Below are 13,123 nucleotides of genomic sequence, written 5' to 3'. Positions count from 1 at the left end.
CGTTCATTTAATCAGCGTGGTTGATGCCTGGCCCTCTGCGTTTATGTCGTACTGCTGGCTCAGGGTGGTATCCTGCAAGAGCACTGCTGTGTCTCCTCTACTGCTTTTACCAAGCACACAGTACATATCCAATGTAGTGTGCACACCCACGTCTGAAAACCTGAACACCTCGTGAGGACACCGAACAATCTCAAGATAAGAACAACAGAATCGCTGCTGTGCGCCATCTAATATCTTGGTGCAGCGGTTGCCTTTGCATTAGTGTGAATTAGACGCTAATCAGTATTTTGGTGAGCAGGAAAGCAGGCCATAAGATGAGATAAAGGCCTCTCCTCCTCCCCTGGCGACACATGCTGCTGCCCCGCTAATGGTGGCTAATTTGCTGGTGAGGCATAATTGGGTTCCGGAAGCATAAACTCCACGGGAATTGTGAACACCAGCAGAGATAGTAGTAGGGCGACGCAGACTGTGTGTGTGTGTATGTGTATGAATGTAGGCTTGATCACAGTACGAGTACGCATGACATTATACATAGCGGATCATTACTGTATTTAAGTGTGCATCTCTTTAGAGTGCATTCAAACTCTTGGAGTGTTTCACCATTAATTTTAATGATATTAATTCTTTGTCTGTGTGTGTGCTTGTGTGTCTCGGAGAAGGTGTCTTTATGTAAATGAGAAACTGTGGGAGGCGAAGAAAGGCTTCAAAGTGGGCTGCTGGTGCAACAATTCTCTGCTGCCTAAACACTGATGTGCATGCAGCTTCTGTGGAGACATACGGAGGACGAGCAGGCTGGTAAGTGACTGCGAGGTGAGAGAGAGAGAAAAAACCCTTCTTATTGATCAATAAATTCAGTGCGAACACATGAAAGTGTTATGAAAGGTGGCCATCTTTTGCCTCTTCCCAGTGCGGTTATGTGCAACTGAAGAATGCTTAATTGCCCCCTGCCAAATGACACATCCCCCAAACATGAAATACGGCTTTCTTCTGAATCTCACATGAGAATGGATTGTGTAGTTATCCGTTTCTGCTTTATGTTATGTCTTTGTTGCCTGTTCTTTGACTGTTAGAGACTGTTATTGACAACTCCTCACAAAACAGCAGTTAAACGACGGGCTTTTTGACTGTGAGGTTTGTTGATATCGACATACATCCGACTGGCAACTCAGTTTCTGTGCGAGTAAGCTAGTAATAGGCATATCCATCTTCAAAATATGTATTATATCCCCTCACAATATCCCGCCTTATGCCTACAAACAGTTAAAGCACACTTAACGCAGGGAGCTTCTCGGAGTAAACCGCATGCTGCTGTTGACCCCTAAGTTTCAAATCTCAGTCAAAATAACCTCTCCACCCCTTTTACTACATCCTGACTCAAAATAGAAAAACTTGTCTCCAACTGTGTTGACACAGAAGGGTGTGCATTTCATTGTCTCATTTCTGAGTTGCAGAGATACTTGATGTCTGCCATACTCAGTTCAGCTTGTCCTGCTCAATTACACACACCCGGAAAGGCTTGAGGTACCTTGCTCGCTCTGAGCACTCTGCTGAAACCTCAATTTGTGAAAAGTGAACTGTGTTGAAAATATTGATGTTACTTGCTGCGGCTTGACTGACATCTATGGAGTTCTTTTTTTTTTTCATAAAGTTTGTTTCTTCGACTAAGTTAATCAAGGGAACTATTTTATCATTGAACATTTATTGATTGCCATGTTTATGTTTGTTCCCTTTAAATCAAATCAAATGTCTAGATGTTCAAAAAAGAAAACAAAAAACATGCCTGGCGAGTTTTCATCTCATTATTCTCACACCACATTATATTCTGTTGTCTAACATGTCCAACATGCAACTCTACAAATGCAGTCTTCAAGATTGATTAGGTGCTGCTCTTACATAAATGTAGTAAAGAGACAGTTGCCAACTCTCAAGGATAGGCCAAAGATTCCTGGAATTGCCTGAGGCTTCGCTCAATTATGAAAGTTAAATCTGAGAGATTTGTTTGATTTTTATTCATTGCTCTTATGAGTAGGTAAACGTGACTGCAACAGAGTTACAGCTACTTAGAGGTTTTAATAAAATGCTAACACGTCCGCAATGTCAATGCTAAAATGCCGATTAGCATTAGTAGGTAATGCTTACAATGTTCTCCATCTTAGTTTAGTGTGTTAACATGGTACAATGTGCGTGTGGTACTACACACAAAGTACAGCTGAGAGTGATGGAAACGTTGTTATTTAATCATAATCCAAAGTATTGGAAAAATTACCATTCTGATGATGGATGTTAGATGAAAATGTATGGGATCCCCAAAGTTATTACAATCAATTCTGAGGGGAACTTGAATGTGTGGAGCTAATTTCATGGCAACCCATCCAAAAGTTATCGAGACTTCACTCAAAAGCAAAAATGTCAACCTCATGGTAGCTCTACAGCGAGAATCAGGACCATGTCATAGCAACCCATCCGACAGCTGTTGAGATATTACAGTTTGCTATGGTGGCTAAAAACCAAACATAACAATACTTTCCATAATGTACATTCAGGATGCACTGAAGCAGCCCTGAATGTAAAGAACTGAGAAATACAAAAGGCCAATGAGTAAAGTAAGACATTTCTATTGAAAGGTATTTGCGTTGCTGGTACTTTGGCTTGTGTTGCGGTGCTGAACAAAGAATTTTCATGAACTGCACTTTACAAGCATCATGTAATTTGCTGCAGTACTGCTTTATGACTGCCCCTGATGTAGTTCATTTTTAATACTAGCTATTACACAAATGTTAATGATGAGAAAAGCCACAATTGTCTAAACTTTTTTTTATCTCCCTGTTGCTGTCGCTCTTCATTCTGCTTGATCTCTCAGATTCTTTGTTAGTTGAATGACATACATTGTGATATTGCTGCATCTTTTAAACCCCCAAACCTACTGTAAAATCTCCTGGACTGCAGTCAGGTAGATCTGGCAACCCAAGTGGAGGATATGTTTGCAGAAGCAGATTTAAACCAGCTATAAGAAACTGCAACCCGGGAACCAACAATGAGCAATGCGCTTGGGAAAACAGCAACCTTATCTTATTTTCTTGAGATGTCTGAAATTGGGTATGGGTAAATCTGCTGTGCCAACACCGACCTGGTATAGGAATAGACTATTCAATATAGATCTTGACAAGTAAATGGAGTCACTGCTGCCTGCGTCGGGTACACAATAAAAACTTTTCAGATATTATCTTCATCATCTGTAAAAAATCCCATTGCATCGTTGCGTGTGATAGCAAGAGTAGAAGATCTTAATGTATATCTGTGTGTGTGTGTGTGTGTGTACAGTAATCTGTTATGTTTGTGTGTGTGCCTACATTCATGAAAGTAAGCTCTATGTGTTTCCATGGCAAATTTCATACATAATGTGTCCATGCACAGGATGCATATACATGTGTGTGACTGTATTCCACAGGGTGCACCGGGCTGAGAGAGGCTCAGGTGCAGGTATGTAGGTGTAATCAGGCCCCCTTTTCCTCAGCTGACAGCTCTTTTACTCTCTCTGTCTGAGGTCAGCTTCTTCACGAGTAGCCAATATATTACTGGTGCCTGACCACAGGGTCGTCTTTGAAGTGTTTCAGGCCCTTTTCTGAGATAACCACTAAAACCCTGTCCTTGCAAAATCAGAAAGGGACTGTGGCTTCTAGCTTGTTTTCCTCCGTGGTTAAGACAGTTTGCTTTTACAGGGCTGAATTTCTTTTGTAATTGTTTTACTTTTTCATTGTGAGAATAGAAGTAGTTCAAATCAATCTTTTTCTCCACTGGGTCAGCCAAAACATATTAGCCGGGACAAAAAGGCTCTGTCAGGATGTTGTGGAAATAGGTTAGTCATACTGAATATTAACGCGTCTAAATACAATAAGGCTCCAGCAGAGACCTCTGATCAGAGAAACAAAAACAGACACGTTTTAGTTACAGATTAACGTCTGAAACCTGGATCAGTATGTTCCCTCTTGTTCTACATAAAATCAAATAAATGAATCATTAAATTTGGTCCCAGTTGCATGAAAGCTGGTGGTTGCTAAGTAAATACACACTGGCCTGCTTGCAACTCATCAGCAGGCTTTGTATTGTCTTGTGCGAAGAAGTTGATTCACTAAAGACTAAAAGGTAAAGAAATATGTCTGCATCCATTAGGCCACAATCATTGTCGGGTTTAAACTGGTATGGACTGACGGTGGGCTCTTTCACACTGGCAGTTGTGGTTCCCTAAAGAATTTGGTTAAATGAATGAATGAATGATCCAAACTTAAGTGCAGACCAGGAAATCATGCTCAAGTCCACCGGAACAAGCATGAACGTAGAACTTCGTCTTGAGTTTACCATTACATGTTATAGACAGGACATGTCTTCCTTTTCCTCAGTCCCTCTCCCCTTGTTTCACCATCTTTGTTTGATGAGAAACAAATACTTTTGTTTGTTAGAACACAAGTCTCTGGTAGCATAACTTAGTTCTGTTTGCAGAAGTCTAACTGTTAAATTAAATTAGCAGTGTTGGAAGAGTAGTTTGCATCCAATCCAATTTGTGTAATTTCGGCCTACACATATAGTATATACTGGATGAATAAGGTTGTGGTTGAGTATTTCTTGCATCATGGTTTTGCCTGCGTTGTCACATAATTAGCTCCCAAGCAGGTCACCAGTTAAAGCTTGGTAAGCACTTGTGTAATGAGTAACATTACCTTAAACCCTGGTTTGCCCTTTACATCTAGTTACTTAATTAGTTTTGAAGTTACACTATTTGGCAACATCCCATTTAAACATGTATTCTGTATTAGTTTGATCCAACACTTCTTTGAAACTAAACACCAACTGATTATACTAAATAAGATTTTCAAACTATTCAAAAGGCCACTCTTTGGGCACACTATAAAAGCAAAAAAATGCGTATACAGCATGAATTAATCCGAGCACTTCTGAAGGTACCACCGAGACTCAGTCAGCAGTCTGTTGAGCTTATGGCTTTGCTTCCCGCCAAATAAATACATAAATAAATAAACATCAAAATAAAGCATAGTGTTCCTTGTAATCACCCCACGAGCCCTCAGATCCTCTTCCAAGCCCTTACCATTCAAAGCTGTTCCCAAATTCCACCTTATCACAGAGGGTGACAGAACCGTGCTTCTTGATGGAACAATCAGACACAGATTATTTACTCACAGTTAACAGCTAAAGACAAATAGCCTGGCATTCGCAAATGGAAATTAGTCTGGAACCTCTGAGTTCTTTTGATTTCTAAGGGGTGTTATCAACGGGCGCAGACCAAGAAGCCTCTGGACACTACAACCAATCAGAGCAACAAAACCTGTGTAGGTAGGCTGCTAGGCTAGGTAGCTAGTTCCAACATCCAATTCATATGGCTTCTAGTTCAACATAATACACAGACGTTTGGCATGACATGATTTAGAAGCCAACACTTACCATAACTAACAACCGTGCAGTTTGTTTAATACTGACGCAAAAGCGGATTCGGAACGTTCCACATCAGCGTCCATCCATCTTGGTTGTTTAGGAAAATGTCAGTAATCGTATTAAACTCGCCCCATATCAGATAAATGGTTGTGATTGGCCTGAGCTGGGCCAGGTAGGATGGAAATCTGGGAGGGGGGCCAGATGTATTTGCCAGAGTATATAAAACATGAGCTCGCAGATTTGTCTGGTTCCCAGGCTAAAAGGTACAGACAGAGGTAGCAGTCTGGCTCCTGCTCCCAGAACATTCAATCAGTGTTAGCATATCAACAAAACCTTTGTGACCCTTGACTCAACTCAACATCACTCTTTCAGTGTTGGCAGCCATATTGTGTAAACTGTTTTTCAAAGAGTGAAAATGACTACATTTCTATGTGATGGAGAGTACAAGTAAATGATCCTGCTCATCACTAGAAGAAAATGTTGAAAAGCTCAAATAATTCTCAAATAATAACTCCTCTATTTACTGTGAACAAACTTTGATTGTAATTAAACCCCTTTCCTCTTTGTGTTTGAGATTTGTTTGATTTATTAACTTATTTTGCTCTTGAAAAAGCACATTAACAATATTTATTGTGGAAACCAAATGTTGTCATTTTTAATTGAAAAGAATTTAGAAATACTCTTGTTTGATTAGTATACTAATTCATTTCAATGGTACACATTTGTATGTAGCACTAATATGGTGTGACACATTTTGAGCTAAACGTAAGTGATTTCAAGAGGAGAATGTTTGGAGAGAGCTGTCCGTGTAAAAGTGAGCTGACAGAAGTTTCAGGAAGCAAGGTGAAAGCAAGAAATAATAAAGCAAAAGAGGGTAAAAGATCAGTGTGGGAAAGAGGAAGTGGGGGTCTCCCGTCAGGGACAGCAGACTAAAGGAAGCGTGGAGGATGATGATCCCGGTCAAAGACGAGGAGAGAATGATGGATGGGGGCTGTGGCAGGACTCCGCGGTGAGAGCCCCTCTCTCCGATGGAGCATGGAAAGGCAAAGGCAGAAAATAGGAAAAGTACGGTTGTCTTGTCTTTTGTGACCCTGTATCGCTGATTACAACGTTGGCCCTGTCTCCTTGTGGACACTGGAAGGACAAACGCTGTTTGAAGTTATCTATAGCCTGTGGACAGCTTAATGGTGTATTTGATTTGAAGTGAAAAATAATTGCCTGATTTTTACTTTTAAGTACTAATGTATCACAAGACGTATGATTAACTGGTGAAATTGCAGAATCCACTTACGTAATTGGATAACCAGACTGAATAGAGGCATGACATACTAAACCACAGCTTTGACAGCTGGAGAGCGATGATTTTCAAATAAACACTTCAACTAGGATGGCTAAGAACAATCGTTAGTCAAACATGAGGGTATCTCTTTTGAAGAATTATGTCAAGAGAATGTTGAAATGGGATTCAGAGATGCAGAGCACACTTCTCCTCCTTTTGCTTTGCCTTTTTATTTTATCTGCTACTCCCTCCTCTCCGCATCTGAAAAAAGAACAATCTAGATTGTGAGAAAACATTAAAGATCCAGCCCCCAGGGCAAACCCCTGCTGGGCACACCTGCCAATCAAAACTCTCCCAGCGCAACTCACTGAAGGATGATTTTCTGTTTTTCAGATGACATCAGCGATAGAACGATCCCCCATTTATCTCCAGGCTGTGCTAAAAATTACCAACAAGACATTTGTCAGTGTATTTGGGATGTGGTTGAATTGATCCTTGTCAAGATGAGACACACTGAGAAAGGCGAGGACAAAATAAGAGAGAGAAAAGGAATGAGGTCTTTTTAAATTTGATTTCAGACAAACACCACTCTCAGAGCCTTTTCTTTAATCAGGAAAGTGACTGATGAGCTAGTTGTGTTATGAATTTGAACCATTGAACTATTTTCATCAACCTTGGTTATTTTGTAAATTGTGTTAACTGAAAAACGGTCCATATATTAAATATTCTAAAGTTGAAGCTCTACGGAGCTTCGTAGCATCTTTCAGCTCTTTTTTCTTTGTCTGGATCGCAGCTTTGCTGTTTTTGTTTAATCTCACCACCGTCAGTCTTCAGCAGAAAAGCTATAAAAACAGAGTGTATGCTACAGTATCTGTCCAGTTCCAAACAGCAGAAAGACACAGTTAGCGAGTAGTTGGTGAACATAGTGGAGCATTCAGTAGCTAAGGAGCCAGATATTTTCCTCAGGAGTTGGTGTTGAAGTTGGATCCCTAACCAAATACAACAGATGGTTTGTAACACAGAACCATCTGACAAGTCTTCCTTGGAAAGTGTTTGGAAAAGGGCAGGCCAAAAAATACTTGGCAGGTGATTGGATGAACCATCTGTCTATCACTGTCTATCACGGGCTAACTTCAACCAATCAGATCAATGAGTCAGGCCAGTCAGTCAGGAGAAGAGCGAAAACATCTTTTCCATCGAGAAAAGCCTTCAGTGCTGTTCTTTGCTCTTCTGTCAGTGAAGAAATACTCTCCAGTTCTGATATAACTGATGACATAGCAGCACCTAGGCTAAGCGGAGGTGCCATTGTTGTTTTCGATCAAACAGTCGCTTCTCCTGCTGTCCTCAACCACACCCGTAGCTGCCAGTAATTCTTCATACGGCGCTGATTGGTCCGAACCACCGTGGTTCGGCCACAAGCGCATAACTTGAAGTCTGGCAAGATGGATATGCATGATCTCGTGAATCCAGCTGCCTCGCAAGATAAGTGGAGACCAAAAAAACAGAGCCTAAAGGAGAGTGAATATTGGACCCACATTCATCAGGTGGCCAGACGCACGACTTTCAGGGTTTAGTGCGCATGCGCCGACGTGCATGCAGCCTGTTACAGTCGCTCCTGTTTGTTTTCTTCTTTTTCTTACTTTTTCTCCTTTATTTCTGTACAATTTCCCCCCGGGGATCAATAAAGTATTTCTGATTCTGATTCTGATTCTGATTTACAACACGGCAAATGAATGATAATGTTGCTCAATATCTGCTGTACGTGTAAATAAGTAACAGCTAAGAAGTTCGCTGTATTGTCTTAAGAGGTGATAATATGTCAGTGTTGTATTCACAGTTTGTTTGCTGCCCCCAAGTGGCAAAACAAAAAATGCTATTGCAGGTTTAAAGCTAGATTAAAAAAAATAAAAAATCTAATGTAAAGTTTCTGGCTTGTAAAATTAGGGGGTTGTCTACTTGAGTTTATTCAGTTAAAGATCACGTAAGCAGTCCGTCCTTCCTATGAAACATGCTGCAGATTTGCAATATTCACTAAAGCAAAACATTTTTTTTCTATGGAGCCATTCTTCTTTGGCCCTAAATACTGATGCCACGACCACTCTCTCCCAGACATCGGTGCATCCTTGATAGATTCCATCTTTACCAGCCTCTCATTTGGATCCATTTCTGCCTGTCATTCCCTCTGGTGATGTGAAAGCTTCCAGCCTTGGCAACTAGGTATATAAATTTGTACTAAATCAGTCAATTAGGTCAGGTCCTCCCCTGCACTTACGGCAGGCATGCAGCTCCTCACCTACAAGGCCTTACATGGCTGTGATCCAGCCTGTCCCATCTGTCTAAGCTCCTTAACTCCTACTGCCTGACTCGTGGTTTGCCTCCTCTCCTGGCCTCTTATTGCTTCAGATTTTGCACACTGGGTAGACTCTTTCAGTGTTGTCCATCATTGATAAATGCTCAAATTCAATATGCAATCTCTATTCAATTTTTTGCATGTAATGGAAGTATTTTGTAGCAAGTGGTGCAGCTAATTACAGGACTGAGGGAATATTCTATAAAGTAATTACTGTATATTATATTTGAAATGAGTCAGGACTGGTAAATAAAATATTACCTTTTAAATGTTGAGCCCGGCGCTGTCATAAATAAATGTGTTTCTTGATACAAATGATATCTTTGAAAAGCACTCATAGATTCTCTTTGTGGGGGTCTATGAGGTGTGCTGGATGCCGCAGAAGAAGAGGGCGAAGGTGGTCTTGATCCCCACACTGCTGTAGAAAACAGCTGGGTGTTAATTGAAGGGAGACCCTCAGAGGCACAGGGCCCGGCTGCTGCTGGGGTGCTACAGGGATCAGGCCTCAGCAAAATCCCAGGATCCCAGGCCTGCTGTTCTCCTCTGTTAGTCGCAGCACAGCAGTCAGAGGGGGTCGAAAGTTCCTTGAGCTAAACAGTGAAATCCAGTATTTCCCCTTTAGCAATCAGAGGACTGCTAAACCTCAGTCATATTATACTGAATAAAGATTTAAATCAAGTTGCTCTGGTCTTTCACCATTGGTCAGGTGAAATGGAAAATACATTTTTACTTGGGGTGCAACCTTGTTTTCTAAAAATAACTGAGAGCTGTTGTTTAGGAAAATGTATTTTGGAGGAAACAGAATTGCAGTTAAATGATTAATTACATCAAAAATCGCAATTTGAAAGAATGCAACTTTCAAGGGCTAATTTTAATTAGGCTACAACAACCTAACGTGTGAACATTTCCTTCTGTGACCCGTGATATCTCTGCTATAATGGTGACTGCTGCCAGCTGATTTATTTATTTAGTCTGAGATTGACGTGAATTCTGTGAATTGGCAAAACTACAAAATGAAACGCTTTGGTTTTCGTGTCTCTGCATGTTAGCATCTGCTACCAATGCAAAGCAGAGATGGTTCTGTTGAGTGATAAACATAATTTTCCTGCGGGTGGACTGTGAGGTTTTGCTGTTTGAAAAGACCAACAGAGCGGTCGGTCTTTCTCTGGATACAAACATTGTAGCTGCTGCATCACATTTTCAGGCAGGTAACAGCTAGCTCGTCAGTGTGAATGACTGACAGCTGGTGGGGGTGAGCAGCAGTCAGAATCTCAGAGGCTGTGTCCAAAATCACTCCCTACTTACTACACAGTGTAAAGGAATGAAAAAGTAGTGTCCATAGCAAGAGCTACATTTTTTGCTAACAATCCCACAAAGCACATTGTCACGTTTAAAGGTCTATGGGAAGTGGAAATTAAAATCGTGTGACTCCGAGATCTCATTTTACTGCTCACTAAAGAGTAAACTAGAGTGTCTAAATATAGGGAGTAGTGAATGAGTGATATCTGGCATAGCGCCAGTCAAACTGTAATGAGCTTGAATTAGGCCTTTTTCACTGCAGACATTTTGACATGTCATAGTAGGAAAAGCACAGCTGTAGCTAATGAAATGAATAACAACTTTTGGGACTCGTCCATTGTGCAAGCTGGCTCACTGTGACACTTAATGGAATCACTGTCATCACTGACAATTAGTTTCACCCGTGCTTTCCTTACATGACAGTCAAAGTCAAAATATCTGAGGTGAAATGGTCTTCAATGTTCAATATGAACCTTGTTTCAAATAAGACCAAAAAGACAGAGTTTATAGAAAAAAAAACCCCATCACAGCTTAAGTCCCGATGGCAGTATTGGTTAAAATTATGCAATTAGATGTGTTCCAGAAATGTTCAGCCTGTGTCTGGACAACATTTACTGGCAATGTTTTTTTTTTCCCCCAGTCCAGGCAGTGTTTTGTTGTCCTGCACAGGCTTTAGGCTACTAAAACATACAGTTATGCTTAGAGAAAGGCCGTGGTTTTGCCATCCTGCCTTGTGCTTCAAGTCAATCTAGACTTATTTTGTTTAACCATGGCCACAGCCTTTCCTCAAACTTAACCAAGCGCTAAAAAATGTTCATCGTGCATGAGTTGCTATGGCTGGATAATTTAGGGAAAACAAATAAAATACATTGGCAATGCATGTGTAGCAGATCTGTTCATTATTAACATTATGCAACTTTGTTAATACTTTTAATGACATCTCCTTATTATGTTGATAATTAAAAAAAAAATGCTGTTTGGAGACAGGTTTGAGACGGTTGACAACACTGAATATCCTGAGAATATCCACCAATAATGTCAAATTTACAGCACAGTCCATAAGAGACTCTTTCTGGGTCTGTTCAGTTTGGTTTGTTTGGTCTTGTTTTTGTATGTTTTATAACCACTTGATAAAGAAAGTTGTCACAACACACATCAAAAGGACAATGTTGAATATGCATTTCTCTCAAAAGTACTGTATGTATATCAAATGAGTGGAAGATCTTTGAGGTCACTGTGGATGGGTGTAATGGGTATATAGCTGTGGATAGATCAGATTCAGACTAACCGCTGCAGCTGCTCTCTTTCTGGAACAGGGTTTATCAGTGTGTTTTCTCAGAACAGGATGATAAATGGAGAGGCCTCATATAGTTCAGTGGTTTTAATACAGGTAGAGGCATCGCTCCTCATCATTTCTTCATCTGTCACATTTATGGATTTCTGTCTGGGCTAAATTACTCACTGGAGCCGCGGAAGAATGAAGCCTGAAGGTTTATTTACAGGTACTCCAATTAGACATGTCACATATGCATTCCTCCTGTCTCGTGTGCTGTCTGTGCCCTCTGCCCACCAGCTCTCCATTCAGCTTTAACACGTATCAAGGAGCTATTGGATATATGAAGGCTGAGCCACAGTCCCAGAGTTATAAATCCCTTTTCATGTTTATACACACACTGAAAGGAAAGTATGTCGTTTTACATGCAGTGAATGTATTAAGTCACTTCAATCACATAGCTTCAAAGCATCTGCATGTATAAATGCATTATATTCATGTGTATATGTATATGACACTGGTGACAAATCAACATGAAGAGGCCACCTAGGCACGCCTATTTGGCACAGAAGTCACTTAAACTCTATTGGTGAGATGAACAGCAGGGCTAGGCAATGTCACCCAAAATCAATATCACCATTAATTGTCACATTTACCTCAGTAATGTTATTGAATACACGGGAGTTCTCCGTATGACTGAGTAATATTTAATGTGTTCAGTAGTTAAGAAAACGTAAGTATTTGTTTCCTAAAATGGGAAAATCAAACTAAAATATGGTATATTTCACGTGTTGTCAAAAGAATTCATATTGCCAATCGATCGGAATAACACTTATATTGCCTCACTTATCTCATTATTCCATCATGGAGTGACATTATTTATATAACAGATGCTTGTTCTGCTGTTTACAACCTGCTTTAGCCCCCAGACTGCTGTTAGGAAGCACAGGGGCGAAAGCTTTACTGCTCCTGGGCCATGTTGTCGCTAACTTTGGTGCAAACTTCCTCGCTGCACAAAACTCAGGAACTCTTCTTAGTTCTCAAGAAGCGGTAGCGTTTACTTTCGGAGAAACTGAATATTGAATATTCACGGTTTACTGCTAACCTGAGTCCGCTCTGGCGGCACGTGCCGCCCGCTAAATTTGAGGTCAAACATCCCATGTGCAAACAATGCTGACTGCTGGTTGTGTATTTAGGCCTGTGGCGATAGATGGTGTGGTACTTAACGGGTCTGTGGGAGCCGGTATGAAGGAATGAGTTTATCAAACATATTCATATGACTAAAATTAGGTCTGTCAGAGAGTCATGGTTTGGGTCACTTTGCCCTAATGAACAGCATTCTTCATAAAGATACTCCTTCATTTGGATAACATGTCTCTCCAGAATCTTTCATAGGCTGGTGACTGTGAAGGCCACAGCATATGATTCATATCATTTTCACACTGATTAAACCATTTATAATGTTTCCCCACTCATG

Source organism: Enoplosus armatus, chromosome 11, assembly GCF_043641665.1.
Source record: "Enoplosus armatus isolate fEnoArm2 chromosome 11, fEnoArm2.hap1, whole genome shotgun sequence".
NCBI lineage: Eukaryota > Metazoa > Chordata > Actinopteri > Centrarchiformes > Enoplosidae > Enoplosus > Enoplosus armatus.
This window is presented reverse-complemented; position numbering follows the sequence as displayed.